Source organism: Rana temporaria, chromosome 5, assembly GCF_905171775.1.
Source record: "Rana temporaria chromosome 5, aRanTem1.1, whole genome shotgun sequence".
Classification (NCBI taxonomy): Eukaryota; Metazoa; Chordata; class Amphibia; order Anura; family Ranidae; genus Rana; species Rana temporaria.
In genome coordinates, this window is record NC_053493.1 from 52,624,119 (window position 1) to 52,647,112 (window position 22,994).

Consider the following 22,994-nt stretch of genomic DNA (forward strand, 5'->3'; position numbering starts at 1 on the left):
ATTTGGATCATCAAAGCATGTCTCAAAGGCTGCAGAAAATGCACCTTCTCAGCCACCATCAGAACACAACTGCAACTCAACATCAACTGCCCAGTTCTGCCTTATCAGCTGGCTATCTATCAACCTTCCATTATCAATATGCCAGTCTCTCTAAGTGACTACACACATATCCATGCTGACATTTTATTTTAAATGGGTTATACTTCCCTTACTAAAAAAAAATGCCAGGCACTATAATTAATTTATAACTAGCCTTTTAAAATAAGCATGCACATGAAAAAGTAATTTCACAGAAAAGTGTGAAGTGTGGTCCCTAACCCTAGTCTAACCGAGCATTCATCTTGGGTCATTTAAAACAAACAATACATTCAGGTATGCCCAAAGATAGACCATTTACTCTTAACGATCTAAGTAAAAACACCAAAAGCCTAGCACAACTCAAGTGCAGATGAAGACCTCCAGGATGTTAAATATAAATTTTATTTGCACCTTGACAAATCTTACTCATCATTAGGCTCAATCCATGCAAGTCTCTTATCACCAATTCTAGCCAGAAGTACAGAGGACATCTTTTTAGACCCACTGATCACAGAATTAATGTCTGCATGTAGATTCTGCTGCTCTTCTGATCATTTTGATACATACCTTAAACTGAAGGCAACTTCTCCATATGCTTTTTTTTATTAATCATATACTGACCTTGAATTGCACAACATTTGGCCAGATTGCTTTGAAGCCTGCAGTACATAGGATTTTTATAGTAACACATTCTAGTAGCAAGCAAAACTATGGGCCAAATCCTCAAAAGGGATATGCAGGCGGAACTGCTGTTCAGCCTGCGTATCTCTGTGCCTATCTTTGGAACTGATCCTCAGAAGCAGTTTTCCAAAGATAGGCAGAAGATCCGACATCTGTAAGAGACTTACACTGTCGGATCTTAGGATGCAGTACCGCATCCGCCGCTGGGGGCATTTAGTGTCGAAATGCCGCCTAGCGTATGCAAATGAGGACTTACGGAGATCCACAAAGCTTTTCAGCTTTGTGTTTTCTGCGTAAGTTTACGTTTGCATACATAAAATTAGTTCTGCTTTTACAAAGTGTAAACTAGTTACACCATGTAAAAACAGACCTTTTTTTCGATCGCCGCAATTTTTTTTAAATTTTGAATTTTTTTTTTCGGCGCGTAACTTTTTTTTTACCCGACGCAACTTTATTGTCCCGTCACAATCCACAAAGCCCGGCGTAACGAAATTTCGCGCGCTGCCCGTCGGGAAAATGACGTCACGAGCATGCGCAGTACGGCCGGCGCGGGAGCGCGCCTCATTTAAATTGTCATCGCCCCCTGCAGAAGAGGACCGCCTTGCGCCGGAGATATTTAAGTTACACGGCCTGAAATTTCTAGGTAAGTGCTTTGTGGATCGGGCACTTAGGTAGAAATTTTAAGTCAGTGTAACTTAAATGGGAAAAGATAAGTTAGGCAGGATCTTTGAGGATTTGGCCCTATGTTCTGAGCCAAGCACCGCTGTGTAGCCCCTTTTTGCAAATCATTTTTCAGTATTGCGCAAAGCTAGATTTCTGTAGTCTAGAGCAATGGTTCTTAACCCTGTCCTTGTGTACCCGAACAGTCCTTATTTGCAAGTTTTCCTTTATCGTGCACAGGTGCTTTAAATCAGAGTCAGTGGCTTGGTATTTTGAACAGCTATTTTATCTAAGAGAAATTCCCCCCAAAAAAAGCCTGATGGGGGTACTTGAAGACAGGGTTGAGAACCACTGATCTAGAGCTATGATTCTCAACTCCAGTCCTCAAGTACCCCCAACAGGTCATGTTTTTAGGTTTTCCATTATTTTGCACAGGCGATTTGATCAGTTTCACTGCCTTAGTAATTACCACAGCTGTTTCATCTGAGGGAATTCTTGAAAACATGACTTGTTGGGGGTACTTGAGGACTGAAGTTGAGAAAGATTGGTCTAGAGCAGGGCTCAAAATTTCAAGTCCTGAGCTACTAGCCAGGCCTCAAGGGTTACTCGCCACCAGTTTCCCCGCCCAACCCCTACCCTGCCCTGCCCCTAATCCCGCCCCTAAACACGCGCTTATATATTATCTCATGAAATTACACTTAAATGTTCTATGCAGAATTAAGTTATAAAAATATTAACAACTTTTCACCATACCCAAAAATGCAGCCTGCCCGTGTCCGCCAATGCAGCTTGTGTCCGCCAATGCAGCCTGTGTCCGACAGTGCAGCCTGTGTCCGCCAGTGCAGCCTGTGTCCGCCAATGCAGCCTGTGTCCGCCAATGCAGCCTGTGTCGGCCAGTGCAGCCTGTGTTCTGGTCCTCAGTGCAACCTGTGTTTTGGTCCTCAGTGCAGCCTGTGTGCCGGTCCTCAGTGCAGCATGTGTTCCCAGTTCAGCATGTGTCCCCAGTTCAGCATGTGTCCCCAGTTTCAGCCTGTGTCCCCCCAGTTTCAGCCTGTGTTCCCCCCCATTTTCAGCCTGTGTCCCCCCCCCCCAGTTTCAGCCTGTGTCCCCCCCCCAGTTTCAACCTGTGTCCCCCCCAGTTTCAGCCTGTGTCCCCCCCAGTTTCAGCCTGTGTCCCCCCCCCTAGTTTCAGCCTGTGTCCCCCCCCCCAGTTTCAGCCTGTGTTCCCCCCCAGTTTCAGTCTGTGTTCCCCCCCCCAGTTTCAGTCTGTGTTCCCCCCCCCAGTTTCAGCCTGTGTTCCCCCCCCAGTTTCAGTCTGTGTCCCCCCCCAGTTTCAGCCTGTGTTCCAGCGATTGTAGGGGATTGTAGGGGATGAGAGGGGAAAGCCGCCACCGCCGCCTGGCTAATTAGAGCGCTGGGGAACATAACAGCTTTCATTACAATAGCTGTGTGTTTCCCCGCCGTGCGGCGCCATATACAGCTCCTCCCCCTTGTCCGGGGAACTTTGATAGACAGATCACCATCCCAGGATTGGACGGTGATCTGTCTATCAAAGTGCCTGGACAAGGGGGAGGGGCTGTATATGACGCCGCACAGCTATTGTAATGAAAGCTGTTATGTTCCCCAGCGCTCTAATCAGCCAGGCAGCGGCGGCGGCGGCTCTCTCTTTTCCTACGATTGCTGGGACAAAGGCAATACAACCCGGACCGACGGCGGTGCTCGTCCCCCCCGCTCCCAGGCAGCCCCCTCTCAAAATCCACTCGCAAAATGCGAGCAGGCGAGTGGATTTTTTGAGGGCTGGTCTAACGTACTAGAGAATGCACCTGGCCAACCTTCGCTGTCAGTTTTCTTGAATTTTCTTAGCCCTGGAATGGACACATCATTTCCTATTGTTACTAAAGATGAGCTCAGTGTTTGGTACGAATGTGAGTTCAGACCTTATACTAGCTGGTTGGTTATTCAAATGCTTAACACTTATAAGGGTGTTCAGCGTCGATGAACGTGACAGCTTGTGGCTTGAAAGAGTATGAGGTCATCCACGCGCACGCCTAGTGCCATGGGGAGAAGCCTCGAGAAGTTAAGTACATTTACAAAAGTAATTTGCCCCTACATTTATTTTATGTATTGAAGCATATTGGTGTTAGCATGTGGAGTGCAAAGTAAATAAGTAAACCTTGCCTTTTTACTTTAAAGCCAAATAAAATTGCTTTTACCAAAGAACTGATGTGCACTGGTGATAGCAGCTTATTGTCTTTATGTCATGACTTGATAGTCCTGCGAACACTGCTCAAATCATCCTCATGAGTTTTAACAGTAACATTGCAGTATGAAAAAGTTAATAGACAATTACATGATTACACTTAAAATGCTTAATTTAGTGATATCTTATTTCAGGTAAAACACATATTTTATTGATGGCTGTAAAAATATGTTGTAACACTAAAGCCAACATGATAATGTGTAATAAAAAATATATATTGACTTCTGGGCTCACATTTATCTCAAAAAGTAATTAAGAGGCGGTGGCGCTGCCTAAAAGTTATAAATGTTAAACAGCTGAGTGTGAAGAAAATATATCTAGTGTAAACCTCTTATGGTGGCGGATGGAGCGTGCACCCCCCCTAAATTGATGAAATAATGATTCTCCTACAATACCAAGGTGCAGGTATGATGCTAGTGAGGTGATTCACTAAGACCAAAATTTCATATACTCCAGCCACCGATAGGCGATCCACCCATTGATCGCCTTTCATAGGCAATAATCCTAAAACAAGTTTATATGGTGGGTTAGTGATGCCCACTTGTCCAATCAAGTGAGCTGTGACTCTTCCAAAACCTCTGGTAGGTTAATAAAGTGATACTGTGCAAAAAAAGAGATGATATATTCCCCAGTGGGATGATCCCTCCCACTATGTAAGCTCTATTGGAGAGACCAGGGTAGTAAGGTGTAGTAGTAACACTAAAAGTATGTGATGCAAAACAAAATTCTAATGAGACTTCAGCAAGTGAAAGTGATCGCTGCACATAAAAATAAGAAACAAAAAATGTAAGTGCAATCACCCAGACAGGCGGTGCATATACAATAAATAATGGTTCCTAATAACCACAATTTTATAAGTGTCCTAAATGTGTAGCCCCACTCTCCATTCAGAGGCAGTGTGGGCAGCACTAAGTAACACTTCTCTCCCGGCCACAAAAAAAAAAAAGTTCTTAATCTCTCAGGCAGTGGTGGATATTGATATCACAAAAAGCAGTTCAAATCAGGTGACTTTTGTGAGCTTCCTGGCTGGTTGGTCATCAACTTGAAGCAAGGTGACCTGAGTGCTCCCCCCCCTAGAGACCACACTCAACAGACAGAGGTACCCCTACAGGGGTGAAAGGCACATCAGAGGGAATAGATGGGTTCCTCCGCTCGCCGTTGGCCGTGTGCTATGCTTCTGCGTTTCCAGAACTCCCAATCCTCGCCTTGAACTCCAAGTGGGCAGTTTCATATAGCCTCCGTCCCAGCTCCTTACAAAAGTGAAATCAGGAAAAAAGCCTCCATAGCGTAAAAAAGTTTATTTAAAAATCATAAAAACAAATCGTTTGCATCAAAAAACATGGCATGTGCAAACTGATCCAAAACAATAAAAGCAAACAGGTCAGGAACACAGTCTTGCACTGGGGATGGCGGATGGCCGGTAGACAGCATGCATTCCACCACTCTATCCCCCGTGAACCGGAAGTGAGCCGGAAGTGCCGTGAGACGCGCTGAGTGTTTCAACGTAAGTCGTCTTCTGAGGTGATGTCATTCCGCTACGTCTCTCGTCTAAATAGGCAGACGGCATCTAGGTACCTCCCCCAGTAGGGGCGAATAGGGTTTGGCCAGCTACACTGAGATCTTTCCACGATCCCACCCTCTACAGACCTCCCCCGTAGTTGCCCTCTGATTGTGAGGACCGGAATTGTTCCCCAGATGCCGTTTTGCTCAATGCAGATATTATAATGTAAAGATGAAGTACAGGCATGAGGGATGCAAGTATAAAAAACATCAGAAAAGCAAATATATATAGGCAGGTTATAATCCGCAATACATCTGTATTACATGTGCCCACCTTCCTTAGTGGGATGGTAAGTATCATCTCCTACACGTGAGAAATTATTAATACCAAAAAAATGCTGGTGGGATAAATATAAATAGCAGGAAAAAAATCCTATTTAAACTAATAGGGGGATGATAATGGACTAAAGTTCCACATGCGATGGGCATAATAGATACTATGGGAGGATGGGTATCCTTGATTCCTGTGATCCATACAATGGACATAATAAATACTATGGGAGGATGGGTTCACATTTATTTCATTGTACTTTGGGGCAGTACAGTCTTTGTGTTATTATTACTCTGTTGCTTAGCTTAATAAACTAATGATACCAATGTCTCCCATAGAGTACAATGTACCTGTACAAGTACCCCTGGTTTAGCAGGCACTTCTGCATCCTAAATTAAACTCAGCCCATCAGTACATGCACATAATACTCAAATACAGCTTGTGTCTTAATGTATTTTAAAGTACAATTAATACTTTGAAAATATTTATACACAATTAATGAGTACTGTTAAAGAAAATGTATGGTTTTGTTAGTATACTTGTGCTTAGGACTGGCAAAAAGGTTGAAAGATATTTAAAAATTTTAGGACAAGTAAATATGAAATAAGGAATCGAAATATTTTGGCCCAGATTCACGTACAGCGGCGTATCTTTGTGCGGGCGTAGCGCATCTCATATGCGCTACACCGACGTAACATAGAGAGACAAGGCCAGTATTCACAAAGCACTTGCTCCCTAAGTTACGGCGGCGTAGCGTAAATGGGCCGGCGTAAGCCCGCGTAATTCAAAGTAGGCAGGTAGTGGGCGTGATGTATTACAATGAAGCGCGACCCCATGTAAATGACGTCGCATATACGCCCTAAGATACGACGGCTCAATGCCTTCAACGTGAACGTAACCTACGCCCAGCCCCATTCACGTACGACTTACGCAAACGATGTAAAATCCGACGGCTGTTCCGACGTCCATACCCTAACATGACCTACCCCTGCTTTATGAGGCTTAACTTTACGCCGGACGTACGCCTTACGTAAACGGCGTAGATTACAGCGACGGGCGTAAGAACGTTCGTGAATCGGCATATCTAGGCCATTTACATATTCGACGTGTAAATCTATGGAAGCGCCCCTTGCGGCCAGCGTAAATATGCGCCCAAGATACGACGGCGTAGGAGACTTACGTCGGTCGTATCAAGCCAAAATTCAGGCGTATCTTGTTTTCTGAATAAGGCGCATAGATACGACGGCGCATCCGTGGACTTACGCTGCGTATCAGAAGATACATCGGCGTAAGTCCTTTCTGAATCTGGGCCTTTATGTTTACCACCACTTGCGACCAACTAGTGCAGCTCTAGACTACTTTTTCCAGGCTTGAATTCTCTGCATTGAATAATCTTGTGTTGTGAATGAACCTCGATAGCAGAAGCTTAAATTAAATATGCAGTTGATTTATCAAAGGAGTGTCATACACTCCTCCCTGTCTATAATTTATCTTTGGAAAGCTGCTAAGCTCTGGAAAACCAGGGCAATGGGTGCATCTATGTCTAAACAATATTTTTTATATAAATAAAAATATTATATAAAACATGTTTACAAATGTGAAAACTTTATTACGTTAATATAATTTTGGCAAAAAAACGTGTATTTTATGTTTAACAAATGCTCATGTTCATGTTCATAAGGGGTACTTGGGTTAAGGTTAAACACTCTGGGGCAGATCCTCGTACAATTGCATGGGCGCAGCGTATGTGAGAGTAACATTGAGTACGCCACCAAACAGCAGCTTTAACTATACGCCGAAAAAAGCCGACTAGAGACGACGTAAAAGAATGCGACGGCCGCTCGTACGTTCGTGGATCGTCGGAAATAGCTAATTTGCATACTCGACGCGGAATACGACGGGAACGCCACCCAGCGGACGCCAAAGAATTACATCTTAGATCCGAAGGCGTACAAAGACGTACGCCTGTCGGATCTAACCCAGATGCCGTTGTATCTTCTTTTGAGGATTCAAAACAAAGATACGACGCGGGAAATTTGAAAGTACGCCGGCGTATCAGTAGATACGCCGGCGTACTCTCTTTGTGGATCTGCCCCTCTGGGTTTTATATAGTAAGGTTGAAAAAAGATACATGTTTAACATCTTAACTCCTGTTTTTCTACTCTTTATTCTCCTTTTTTTATATATATTTTTTATTATTATTTAAGTTTGGATTTTAAACAAAATTTTAGATTATGTTTTAAAAATGTATATAATATATAGTTTAATATGAATCCTATATAATACAATAGCTGCAGTTATTTATGCTATCTTTTCATATATTTTTCGTTTGATTCTCTGATAATTTTATGTGTATTATGAAAGACAAAAAAGATACATGTCCTTTGAATTCAATCAAAATACATAAACAAGATGCTAAGAGCCGGTTCACACTGGGGCGACTTGGGATCCGACTAGAAATCGCCTCAAGTCGTCCCAAGTCGCGCTGTCGAGAAAAACAATGCAAGTGAATGGGAGCGGTGTTAATACACACGACTCGAATCGCTCCGACTTCAAAAGAAGTTCCTGTACTACTTCAATCCGACTTGTAGGCGATTTGTACCCATTGATTTCAATGGAAGTCGCCTCCAAGTCTGATCCAAGTCTGATCACTGTCTTAACTGAAGCGACTTTCCAGGAAGATAACATACATTTCTCAGGCAAACCTCTCCCTCCCCCTCCCTCCCCTAGAGCTGATTGTTGTTTGATTGGCCAATGGAAAGTCTCCTGTCCTGGAGACGACTTCAAGTCGTGTTGTAAATCGCCCCAGATCGCCCTGTGGTTCATGCTCAAGTCGTGTCGGAGTTGCCTCTGAAAGTCGCGCTGGAAGTCGTGTCGCCCTAGTGTGAACCGACTCTTAACAGGTCAACTAAAGAAAGAAAAAAACAGTGTGACCAATTTTCTTAATAATTAAACATTTTTTTCCTTATCCCCAAAGGCAGATGGATACTCCACAAATCAATATTCTATTATTTTCTATGGATGTTAAAAAGTAGCTCTATTTTGTGTATTTATAAACAAAGTGGGCCTTTTTGACAAAATCTACTAAGCTTATTAGAACTAGCTACTCTAGAACACTATTCCATAAATTCGCAGCTCTAACTGTAAAGAAGCCTTTCCGTATGTGGAGGCTAACCCTCTTTTCATTAAGACAGAAGGATTACCCACTTATCTTTTGTTCTGACCCAACTTTCCACCACATTTACTATAAAGACCAATTATGCATTTTTTTACATAATGATCACATCTCCACTCAATCACTTCTTCCCAAGTGGGAGGAATATCATTTCAGTTAACCTTCCCCCATAGCTGGGATCCTCCATGCCACATATTACTTTATATGTCCTCTGGATTTGAGGCAATCTACATCCACAGAAGATCTGTGGTTAGTGATCCAAGATGTTTGGAACAACCTACCTGCTGAGTGCCTTTAAAATCTGTGAGCAAGTGTACCTAGAAGAACTGATGATAATTTAAAGGCAAAATTATGATTTGATTTTGATTCATTTTCTGTTCATTTACTTTCTATTTTGTTAATTAATACAAATAACACTTCTGTTTCTGAAAGTATTCCTAATTTACAGTATTTTTAACACCTGCCCTAAAACTTTTGCACAGTACTATATCTCACATACATTTTGGAGTGCCCTTGTGGCCTCCAATATGTAGGCAGCACCACATGGAAACTTAATTTAATATTTATACGTAGTAGTTTTATATAGTGTGATACAGTGGTGTATTCAGGTTTTGTGCCGCCCTAGGCCTGACTAAACTCGTGCACCCCCTAATTTAAATATGACCCACCCCTTCCTGTCAAGGCCACACCCTTTGCTGTTTAAGACCCACCCTGAACATTTTGAGTGGGGACACTAGTTCTGAGGGTCTGGGGGGGGGGGGGGCAAAAGATTTCCTTAATTTGCATAGATTTCCTCTCACTTCCTGTTTGGCTATGAGACAGGAAGTGAAGGAAAATTTCTGCAATGTGATGGTTAAAAAATAACCAGACAGGGGCTATAACCCTCCCTTACTCTATTCAAAGTGTTGCCTATAGTTCTACTTTAAGCACAAATTTCTGATAATTTTATGGAGAGGACTAAGAAGATATAACCATGCCAACGGTGTAGCAGAAAACATATAGCACAGTGAGGAATTCCGACCGCCCGCATACCGGAAGCAGTGCGGCCGCTTTATGGGGGCACTAGACTAATTTGCCTCTCAGCCCAGTCTGCCCCATAAAGTGTAGCACAAGCCAGCGGGGACTCTTTCTGTGCTGCCCCCCTGCAAAGTGCTGCCCTAGGCCTGGGCCTTGTTGGCCTAGGCCAGGATACAGCACTGGTGTGATATGTATTTATTGATTCATACAGCAGTGTAGAGATAGGTAAAAGTTGAGGCATTAGGTAAGACATTGACCAATATAATATGATATAAGGCATGACTGGCAAAACCAGGGTTTAGTGCATATGTGCTCAACCTGTGGCCCTCCAGCTGTTGCCTAACTTCAAGTCCCATCATGCCTCTGCCTTTAGGAGTCATGCTTGTAATTGTCAGTGGCTTGCAATGCCTCATGGGACGTGTAGTTTTGAAAAATGTGGAGGGCCACAGGTTGAGCACCCATGGTTTACTGGCTAGGAATTATAGAGTTAATAGACACTGGTATTTAATCAGCGGTAAAAATTGTAACCAAACTGCTTCCTGATGACATTGAGTGATAAAATGCGTAGAAGTGGAACTTCCAGTTGATGAATTCACATCCGCTCATACCACTTCCACCGCTTGACGTGCATGCTAGCTCCTGAACATAGTGGAGCAAAAGCGATTTAATCTAACTCATGTCGGCAACAAGGTGAGTATAAAAGCTTCTTCTTTATTATTTTCAAAGAGTAAAATATTTCATAGAGCAATCAACACTAAAGCTTTCCAGTCAAAAGATGACCTTAATCATAGCTGGTTACATACTAATTATTAAAACAAATATATAGCCACACTTCAGTCTGACACACCTCTATAAATTACCAAAATGATTGCACCTGTTTGGGGTAACTGCCAGACTGGGGATGGACTGATGGTTGCTACAATTAAACCATAAAAAACAACTAGCATCAATAATTACTCACAGAGACAAAGAATATGAATAAAATAATTTAGTCTGAGAGAGCATGTAAGCCAGGGGATAGAGATAGTGAGAAATAAAAATAATAACAGCTATGGAGATGGAGAATTTAACCTAGATGCAAATCCAGGTCCCAACTAAGATTTGACCCCCGGAAGGGATCCAGGTCCCATCCAAGATTCAACCTCCGGGATGGATCCAGGTCCCATCGAAGATTCAACCCCCGGGATACCCGAGTCTGCATTCTGTGTATCCACTATGCCTCCCTTTGTAAAAACTTGCGATATCTCTCCCCACCTCTCACAGACGTCTCTCAATTCTTCAAAATCTAAAAATGGTGGTATCCCCCCATGCCCATCTCTAAAATGTTGTGAGACACTCAATATCTGTTTTGTTTGTAAGTTGACAGAGTCACAAAAGTTCTCTCCAATGTGGGTCCTGAGACAGTGTATCGTGAACCCCATATACTGTAAACAACAGGCTGTGCAGTAAATGAGATACACAGCATAGGTGCTGCCACAGTTTATGTAATGCTTAATTTTGAAGCTTCACCTGTAACCAGAGAATAAAAGGTCTTGGTGCAACGGTTCAAGGGGCAATATTTGCATGTTTTAACCCCATAGGCATAAGAACCTGTACATGACAACCAAGTGGAAGATTTTTCTCTTGAGATAAACAGGCTGGGGGAAAGGAGTGAATCTAGAGTGGGCGCTCTACGACTTGCAAATCTTCAGCCTCATTCTAATACAGTGTGTAATTATTTGTCTGTATACAAAATAGGACTTTTTTTTATGATGTTTACTATGTAATGATATTCTTTAGAAAAAGATGTAACAAATATAACCCTATTTTCTTCATGACACTTCTTTCTATAAAAACACATCCCACTCCCATACTGTGTGTTGCTCTTTCTTAATAAATGGTTCCGATCTGTTCCTTAGCAATTATCCTGCCTCGCTCAATACTCCAAATAAGAAAGCCCCTATCCAAAAGTCTATTTTTTATAATCGTACATTCTTTGTCTAAAAGTTCCTCTGTTGAACAATTTCCGCGAGCTTGAATGAACTCTCCTACCGGTATACCTTTTATAGTGTGGGAAGGGTGACAACTGGTTGTAAAGGGTGACAACTGGTTGCATATGTTTCCTGCATATGATTTCCGAAAAGTTGTCAAAGTGACCAGTCCCACTTCAGGATTGCCCACATCAAGAAAATCAATAGAAGTGGTATGATAATTACAGTATATATGAATTGAAGATAATAGTTGTTATTATTTAAATATTTTACAAATTCTTAAAGTACCATGGTGTCACCCGCCCACATGACCAGCAGGTTGTCTATAAAGTGACCAAACCAATGCAAATGTCTAGCATATGGATTCTGTTGAGAGAAAAGCAAATGCTCCGCCCACCATCCCATATACAAATTCTCCAGAAAAGGCGCAAAATTTGCTTCCATCGACGCTCCATGTGATTAAATATAATACAAGCCGTCAAACATGAAAAAGGTAAAAGATATTAAATACATTGAAGCAAATATTCTTGTAGTTCATCAGAATATAAACTATTTTGTTTTAGATGGTATTTTACTGCTTGTAAAGCTAGATAGTGGGGGATAGTATGTATTTTTTAAGGGTATTTTTAGACATTGCAAGTGTTATCAGAATTCTCATAAGATGGGTATTGATCCTGTAGTTTCATGGTATCATTTGCTGTTCAGACATGAGGCATATTCCACAATCTCTGGGTCTCCCAATCTAGCACTGGTGCAGGTGAGAGCTAAATAGATGGATGGATCTGACACAGAGAAAAACAGGTGGAGCAATTAGCAGAAATATCACAATACCACACATTTATGATGCAACATAATAGAGTAAATGGCAAGGTTTGTGTAACCTGGAACAAGAAGCTGCCGGTCCCTAGGTACAAGCTACGTGAATTAGTACATGGACATAGGAGAATCAATCAGTCATGACACTACAAACTGCAACCACAACATATGAGCCCATCGGTAAAATGTAAGGCAAATAAATGACACAGGAAATATAACCACACTAATAGCTACATTTGAAAGTGCAGGGCTGGACTGGGACAGAAATTTGGCCCTGGACTTCATCCAGACTGGCCCAATTTGACAGGTCTCTCCCATGGCGGCCGGCAACTCCCGCGGCCACCCAAGCCCCCTCTCCCCCTTCACTAGCCACTAGCCGTTTCTATTAGAGTAGAACGGCTGGTACTGGTACTCTTATAGGCAGTACCAGTGGGGAAGCAAGACATTATTTCACCCGGGACAAAGAATCAGTTTGGTGCCCCCCCTTATGGGACAAGATTAGGCAGAAGTGAGAAACTCCCAGACCATAGCTGTTGAGTCAGCTGTCATGCTCCTCTGTCCCCCCCTGCTCCTCTGCTCCTCCCCCTGCTTCTTTGTTCTCACCAGGTGAGTGCGGAGCGGAGGGGGGAGGCGGTCCGCTGTCACTGAACCCGGCCCACTGAGCCATCGGCCCACCGGGAAGCTCCCTGTAGTCCCAATGGCCAGTCCATCCCTGTGAAAGCGTACAATGCGTTTAATAGAAAACCAGGTGATTATACCAAAAAAGGCAGGCTGATAAAATGTAATTTAATGCTCTCTTATCAAATGTCAACTATGACATTTTTTTCACGTAAACCCCACATTTTATTGATAGCTATTTAGATTATATTAAAGCTAATATGATACTGTGTGATAGAATATTTCTTTATCGACTTCTGGGTTCGCATCAGGGTAATTGTACATTGTGGCAGCATGCTCTTTGTGCTAATGTTACTCTGCTACTATGTTGTATTACACTAACTATTTTATAATCTCCCAGTGACCCCCAATATAGATCACAATGTACAGTACCTGTATACGTACCTTGGCAGGTACTTGAGCCAGGTATAGCAGGTGCTTCTGTTCCCTAAATTAAACTCAATCTATCCGTACATGCACATGATACTTATATAAAGCTTTTAATTTTTTTTACAAATTATTGAGTACTGTTAAAGAAATGTATAGTGTTATGTGTACTCAGAACTGGAAAATAAAAGGTTGCACAATATTTTAAACTTGTAAGACAGGTAAGTATGAAAGGTTCTAAATATTTTATGTTTACCACTTGCAGCCAGCTGGTGGAGTTCTAGATTATTTTCCCATGCCGACTTTCCTTCTCTGTGTTGAATAATCTGTATTGTGAATGGACCTTGATAGCAGGGGCAGAATCAGCACAGCCGCTTCCCTCTCTGGAATTTCTCTTTAGAAAGCTTAGAATGCTCTGAGAAAAAAAAAGGCCATAGGTGCATTTATTTCCAAAGCAAAATATTTATATAAAGTTTGTACTTTCTGTTTAACAAAGGTTAATATGACATTTGGGATAAGGTTAAAGGGGTTGTAAAGGCAGAAGTTTTTTTTTATCTTAATGCATTCTATGCATTAAGATAAAACCCTTTTGTGTGCAGCAGCCCCCCTAATACTTACCTGAGGTCCCTCTCTGTCCAGGATCCGGGCTGCTCTGTGCAAATCCACTGCAACAGAGCAGGCAAGTATAAAATGTTTGTTAGTTTTATAGGAAAATCACTTTAAAGTGGAAGTCCAGGCTAAAACTAAAATCCTTGCATCTATAGCCTTAAACATGCTAACATTCACCTCTCTAGCCCTGAAAAGAAAAAACATCAGTATACAGTGATCGAAGTATCTCCAGTGGCGAAATCTCTGATCCCAAGCTGAGCTGTCAGCCACGGCTTTGCCGTGTAGGCGGGTGCAGAGGACACATCCGTCAATGGATGGGTGATGTCCCATTCATTTCACAGCCCTGGTCGGCCGTGTCATTGGCAGAGCTTCCGCTGCTGGAGATCGCCTGCAGAAAAGGTATGTATACTCAATGTTGGTGTCTATAGATGCAGGGATTTTAGTTTTAGCCTGGACTTCCACTTTAACCACACCAGGTTTTATATAGCCAGGTTGAAAAAAAATGCTACATGCTACATGTCTAACATCCTAACTCCTATTTTTCCACTCCTTGTACTATAGAACTATATTCCATATATTCACAGCAATAACTGTATAGAAGCTGTTTCATGTATGGTGGTTAAAGCCTAATACCGCGTACACACGATCGGAATTTCTGACAAGAAAAGTTAGATGTGAGCTTTTGGTCTGAAATTCCGACTGTGTGTAGGCTCTAGTGGTGCAACGGATCATCACCGATCCGTGATCTGAACGGGTCACCCTGTTCGGATCGGCACACCACGCGATCCGCGGAGGGCTCCGCAGCCTCGGCCATAGGAAAGTCCCCGGTTTCGGCCTAGCTCCGGAGCAACAGCCATCTTGGTACACCCGGCGGTGGCTGTCTCGCCAGGAAGTGACGTTTTGTCGCTGCCATCTTGCTCCATTCCACACTCTTGCACAGTAATACTAGTGAAAAGTGGGCAAGCGGGCATCTTGTTACACCCAACGGAGTTTTAGATTTCACAGTTCTTTTCCACAAAAACTAACTTTTCCATCCGTCTGGCTGATCGGATCGGGTGAACACGGACAGATGGTCCGTGTTCATCCGATCCCCCCTTAGGGGAGAGCGGAGAAAAGACAGGGCGGTCCCTGCACAGTGTGTGGGGACCGCCCTGTCATCCGCCGGCTCAGCGGGGATCAACGGAGCGATCCCCGCTGAACATACGGAGGTTCACGGGGTGGATCATTACTGATCCACCCTGTGTGAAAGGGGCCTTAGGGGTAAGCTGGGTCGGTAATGTGTAATCAAGCAGAAGCACAATGTACAGGAACACAGGATACAAGGCTGATGATAATTCAGCAATTTATGAGAGGAACTGTTGTCCTTATAAAGGCCAGTGGACGCGGGCAATTAGCGTGATTCGCATATGCGCATTAGTGTGGCCATACTGGATATTGCCATCTTTGTCAGGTCTTCTCCAGAATTCTTCGCTGACAGTGAAACAACTATGGAGAAATGAGAACCCTTTTTTTATGTATTGCAACATTCTGGTATTAGGGTGTAGAGAGTTTACCCAAGAATTGCTGTGCACTGGTGATAACAGTCATACAGTATTTTGATATTTTTGCAGACACTGCTCAGAACAAAGGATGACCTATGAATTTTTACAGTAACATATTGCATCATGAAAAATGTTATTGACAATAAAATGATTACTCTTAAAAGGCAGACTAATGTCCCTGAATTTAGTGATATCCTATCAAATGTCAGCTATAGTTTTTTTTTCCAGGTAAACCACATGTTGTGTTGATGGCTTTTACATTGTATATAAGATTGACACCAATATGATAATTTGTGATAGACTATTGTTTTCAACTTTATGGATTCACATCCATGTCATTGTATGTTCTTTGTGCTACCTTTAGCCTTGGTTCACACTGGTGCAATTTGACATGTGATTTGACATGTCAAATCGCATTTCAAATCAGTGGCATTTACCGGCAATTGCTTGCAATGGCACCGTCCTAATCGGTGCGATGCCGCATTTGAAAAAGTCGTTTCTGTACCACTTTTTGCGATTTCAGCCCGCGATTTACATTGACATCTATGCAGAAACCTGCACAGATGTCCCCGTAATCGCGGCCAAAATCGTGACTGACAAGCGGGAGTGAAATCGTGTGAGTTCAGGTAAACTCGCACGGCTTCACTTCTGCAGCCCAGTGTGAACCTGGACTGAAAGACAGAGAGATGCAACAGAAAAAAATCATAGATTAAAAAATAGCATACATATCAGTTAGAGTTTCATATTATTAGTTTATGCAGCCTAGTAGCAGAGTTAGCCCAGGTTCACACTGGGTTGTGGGAGTGAAGCCGTGCAAGTAGTTCAGCTGAACTCGCACGATTTCACTCCCGCTTTTCAGTCCTGATTTCGGCCTGGATTACGGGGACATCTGTGCAGGTTTCTATCAATTTAAATCGCAAAAAGTAGTACAGAAACGACTATTTGAAATCGGTGCAGTGCCGCAGATGCGTCAATTTATGGCAAATGCCGCTGATTCTACTGATACGCCGGCCTAACTCTTTATGAATCTAGCTAAATATATTTTATTTTTTGCTATAAAACATATCCAATAAAACACTTTAAAAAATATAATTTCTCAATAATTTTTGGTTAATATGTATTCTGCTACATATTTTTGGTAAAAAAAATACCAATAAATGTATATTGGTTGGTTTGTGCATAAGTTATAGCTTCTAAAACCTCCAAGTTTTTATTATGTTATAGCTTCTACAAACTATGGTATATATACTGAAATTTCTATTAATTTATTTTTTATTCTAGTAATGGCGGCGATCAGCAACTTTAGCGGGACTGCGATAGTATGACGGGCAATCTGACACTAACACTTTGTGGGAACCAATTACACAAATTCAGTGATCAGTGATAAAAATATGCACTGTCACCATACTAATGGCACTGTCTGGGAAGGGGTTAAACATCTAAGGTAAAAAAGTTAAATGTGTACCTAACCAGTGTTTGTGTGTACTGTGCTTTCACTAAGGTTCCATTCACACCTGGGCGATTTGAATTATTTCTCAATGGCACCCTAAATGCGGTGAGATTTTGCTGCGATTGTTGCACAACAAATTGCGGAAAAAATTGTGCAAACAATATCACAGGTAGCGTGTTGCCCAATAATAGTCCCGGAACTTCTTTTGAGCGACACGCATCCCGCGTTTTTGCCACGCGTAGCGGCAAAATCGCGCTTTGTTTGGGGTGCTATTGAGAAATACTGTCATTGCATTTGTGTCTAAAAACACTTATTTTAGACGAATAACAGTAGTAAAAGTGACACGTATGTTATGCTTTGACGCACGCAAGTTATTTTCCCAGTAATACACCAGAAAGGATGTCAATGACATATAACTTTATGTTGGGGATATTAAGGATATCAACAAGATTTTAGTTACTGTGATTCATTCTGCAGTTAAGTTGATAACGTTTTACTGTGTCATAAACAGTTATAAATAGTTTGATGATTCTTTGAAAGACGATTGGCTAAAGTTTTCATACAGTTCTTTAGAGTGAAATATAAGAGGAATGGTTTCTTAGGTGTATTTCATGTTTCTGTTTTTTTTTTTGCTTCAAAGAAAATAGAGCACAGGTAAAATGCATCTATTATTGTTTTAGTGTTATTATTGTACATTTTTAAGTTCAAACTGTTTCAAATTAGTGTATTTGCTAAAAGTACTGTATATATAAAAACATAACATTTTATATACACAGTATATATGAAATTCATCTATTGTTTTTAGTGTTATTATTGCATATTTATATATTTGTTTTTTGTTGGTAATGCGCAAAAGATAAGGTCTACGTATCATTTGTGACATAGACCTGGTAGGAATACCTACCAGAAAAACGTAGAAAAGTGACGGCAGAAAAAAAGACCATCAAGTCTGCAGCATTTTTTTAAATTTACACGTTTTTCTTTTCTTTACGATAGTTAACTTTGTTTTTGTCTGAGTATTGATCTAATGCCGCGTACACACAATCAGTCCATCCGATGAGAACGGACAGATGGACCGTTTTCATCGGTTAACTGATGAAGCTGACTGATGGTCCGTCGCGCCCACACACCATCGGTTAAAAAAACAATCGTGTCAGAACGCAGTGACGTAAAACACAACGACGTGCTGAAAAAACCCGAAGTTTAATGCTTCCAAGCATGCGTCGACTTGATTTTGAGCATGCGTGGATTAATCTTAAAATAAGTTGGCTTTTTGTTAACCAATGGTTAAAGAACCGATGGCGCCCACACACGATCGGTTTTGACCGATGAAAACGGTCCATCAGACCATTCTCATCGGTTTAACCGATCGTGTGTACGCGGCATAAGTTTGTCCCAAGCATATTTGTCTCCACTTACTGTTGACTGACTCACTACCTCTGCTGGAAGTCTATTCCAAGCATCAACTACCCTTTCAGAAAAATAATACTTTCTAAGATTAGTTTTGAACTTTCTTCCTACTAGGTTCAAGTCATGTCCCCATGTTCTTGATCTTTGCTTCATATTGAAAATACTGCCCTCTTGTCCTCTTGTACCTTATTCACCCCTTGATCTGTTTAACCACTTCCATACAGGGCACTTATATTTGTGAAAATACTCAGGGCCATCTTATTGTCCTATAGGGAATCCCTGTCTAACAGATTCCAGGAACAGGGCTAGAAATTACTTACACAGTGGTACTGTGTACCTGCTGTTCTTTAGAAGCCATTGGCAATGCCAAACTGGTCTGGGGCCATTGTCCCACATCTTCTGGCACTGCCCCGTACTGCTACTGTTCTGGTCGGAGGTACGTAGATTACTTCTTAAACACTAGATGTGTGTAAGAAGTCATCTCCAGCTCACCAGACCCGCTACTTGTTCTTCTTCTATTGCCGGTCCACGGCCACTTCCCATTTCATCTACATGTGTACATTCTGTTTCTCCCATGCACCTTCACTTACTCTCCTGATGCTGCCCAGTTTCAAAAAGACCGCAGTTCTATTATCCAGAGGCAGGAGACGTGGTCACGGTTGATCCTCGAAGGCTGGCCACACACCCTTTCCTTATTCCTGCCCAATCACTGCCTTTCTCCTCACATAAAGGCTCTGCTACATAGCAGTAAGTGCCCAATAGTTAAGCTGCCCCAGGGATCACGGCGGGGTGGAGGGAGGGATCTGTGCTGTGCTCACATGGATGTTTTTTTATACAGACAATGATCCTGCCCGGGCAAGCAGCCTAATTTAGTGGGGGACACACGGTGGGGCAAGGGATAACCTGGAAATCACCACTCCACTTGTGGGCGGCGCTGGCCAGATCTACATCTTCTCAACTCTCTCTACACAGTAGGGTAGGAACTGGAGGCGGAGCAAAGGGGCCATGCGAGTGAGTCTGAGTCAGATCATGTCAGTGAGCAGCAGCAGTCGGCAGACTCAAAAAAAAGTCTGTGGCGGACCGCTCAGCTCACTGACACCCACTTGTCTTGTGCGGACACCTTGCTGATTCCAGGGGGGGGCACTTGACCCCCCCCTTGCCCCCTCCTGCGGACGCCCATGAAAGCAGCAGATATATTTACCTATGTCTGGGATTCCAGTAGCTCCATATAGTTTGGAGAGAGACAAGAGGGAGAAACGTAATTGAGGACACAATTTATCCCAAGTAGGCTTCAGGGATGTATATAGGGAGCATATGAAGGAAAGAAAACACCAAATTCCCTCTCAGCACACACAGGTGTATCCAGCCAAAAAGAAACTTCAATGCCAGTAATATTGAGCAAATATCCCCAGGATCTGTGCAGCTGCCCTCTAACTTGTCTAACCAAGGTCTTGGTTCCAATCCAAACAAAAAGGGAAGCGCAACCTAGTGCAGTAAAAAATTTTTTTTTCTCAAATAACAATTTTTATTTGACACAGGGTAACCCCCGTGCCACAGAGGAGACAGTACAAAAACAGTGCATATCATATTACAGCACATTACAAGGCAGATATCAGGGGGAGCTCGGCGGCTCCACACGTAAGCGGCTAAACCACAAGCACATTCTGCTGGAAGTCGAATCATAGCACACGTAAAAGAAACTCTTGAATAACAGAGACAAAAAACAAACGGAAGGGATCAGAAGGGAAATGAAGAAAGAACAGGAAGGGGGGACTGCAGACGCAGGGAGGCAGGGAGAGAAGAGGCTGGGAAAGGGTAAGGGGAGGCTCGACTCGTGGCTCAGGGCGGATCCTCATGACGATGCCACTCCTCCCAGATCTCGTCATGCTTTTCCAATCTATCCTGCAGCCTAGCTGTCATTTTCTCCATCAGCTCAACATCTTTAATCCTGTCGTGAGAGGGGGGGACAGGCGCTTCCAATGGAGAGCGACCAGGCACCTCGCGGCCTTCAATACATGCCTCATCATTTTATTGGAGGACTTGGGGATCAGCAGGGGTGATACCCCTAGTAAAAATAGTTTTGGGGACCAGGGAACCGGTACTCCCAGGAGGCGATACAGCAACTGCTGAGTTTCCGTCCAAAACGGTACTATCTTGGGGCATGTCCAGTATATGTGGTACAAGGTACCCTTGGCTCCCTGGCAGCGCCAACACCTATCTGAGCTGGATGGATATATATATAGCATGGAGAACATCCGGTGTCATATACCAAAAATACAGTACTTTTTAGGCATTCTCCTTGTACAGCATACAGAGAGAGCTTTTAGCTGCCTGAAACCAGATCATCTGCCACGTCGCCTCTGGGATCTCCTCCCCAAGCGCCTTTTCCCAGCGAAGCATGTATGCATGCTTACCCTTGGAGGGGAAGGAGCGAGAGTTTAACAGCCTATATATATCCGATATCAACCCGCGGCGAGCAGATCCCTCCAGTACCAGTTTTTCTAAAGGCGTTGGCGCTGAAAATTGGAGCTTTGGGGCAAATGATTTTGCATAGTGTCTTATCTGCAGATACCCATAGAACACCTGGCGAGGCAAGTTCAATTTCTTTTGCAAATCAGAGAATGAGAGCAGTTTTCGGGTAATAGGGTCCACTAAATGGCCAAAGTGGAAGAGGTCACGCGTCGCCCAAGGTGACGACATCTGGTGGGTCAGACCATCAGGCATCCTGGGGTTGAACAGGAAAGAGGTCAGAAGGGACCGCTCCGAGCTCAAACCATGTGCCGGGGACAGTCTACGCCAAAGCGTCCTGAGGTGGAGCATGGGTCCTAAAAGTCGGCCCGGGTCCACCTCTGCGCTCGCGTTCCACTAGTGCAGTAAATTTTAATAAAATAGAGTAAAAACCTTAAAATACCACTAACAAGAGAGTTGTGGCTGGTAACATAATCACATGATGCGTTTTGGAGGTGTTGACTCCTTCCTCAGATGTGCCTTTTTAGACACCTCTCATCGATTTTCCACTGATGCTCAATATCATTGGTGGAATTCGATCGCGTTAGATGTATAGTACTGGCTTCAGAGTCTTTTTGTTCTTCCTGACTATTGTTAATAAACCAGTTAAATTTGGACCTGTCAAACAAATCCTTAAATAGTTTCTGAAGATTGTGTATGATATTCATGAGGTTATATAGTAGTACATGGTGAAATGAAGTTCCACTTTTAGCACTGCACCTTTTTTTTCCTACAGCCTTTTGATGAGCCTCCATGGCAAACACCCTAGTTTGCAAAGCAGTTAGATTCAGTCTCACCTCCAAGATCCTTGCACCCACAATATGTTGTGCTAGGATTTCTAGGTCTTTTCTGGTTGGGAAGGAGTCCATGTCCTGTCTGGTAGGTAGAGAGTGCAAGATGTTTCTTAGATCCAGGTCTTCTGCCCACAAATGGCATACAGAAACTCACGATGAGTCCGACTCTGATGGAGAAGCGTTACTCGTGTTGGGTCAGTCGGCTACTCCTCAGGAGGGAGAGTCTTGACCTGTAAGTCCATTGTCTCATCTTCCTTGTTGTATGATGCAGCTGGGTGCCATCTTGTGAGGAGAGCAGGGTGAGCTCAAAGGGGACAAAGTTGTTAGCTAACACTGGAGGCCCAAGGTTTTAGGCATACAATCCAAGCCAGGGGATTTCTTTTTTCTGGTCATTGGGTAAAGGAGGCATACATTTGTCTTGATTGCCCTCAGTATATCAGAGCTTCACTATTCAGCTGCAGCCCTGGACCATCGTCAGGCCACCCTCTTCTCCCTCCAGTTTGTGAAATACATCCTCATTATTTTCATTGGCCCAGTGCATGCAGACCCAAAACAAACAATACAACTTATGCAAACTGCAAACCTCAAGAAAACTGGAAGCAAAAATGGGATTATAGAATCAGGGAGGAGGGTTTAATGTTATGATGGTCTGTAATGTAAGTAAAAAACTAAATTTTACGGACATTTAGGGAAGTAGTGTTTAGGGGAAATTTGACTCAGAGAACAATAAAAATCCTAAAACTTCCCTAAATGTCCTTAAAATGTATTTTTTTACTTACATTACAGATCATAACATTAAACCCTCCTCCCTGATTCTATAATCCCATTTCTGTGAATTTGTTTTGCTTCCAGCTTTCTTGAGGTTTGCAGTTTGCATGAGTTGTATTGTTTGCTCCTAGTGCCTCAAAGAACAAACTTTTGCTTGACACTGGGTATAGAAAACATTGGTGGACACTGAGGCAGTTAACGTGTGGGTTGTAGAAGAGCACACAGCACAATGGAGGTCTCCATTGCTGAAGCAGTTGGCGTGCTTAGTGTATACTCTGCCAGTTATTGTGGAACAATATCCCAATGTACACTCTGAGAAATATGTAATTTCACCAAAAAAGGGGGACAGGTGTGCACAAAGTTAGAGCAGGGTACAAATATC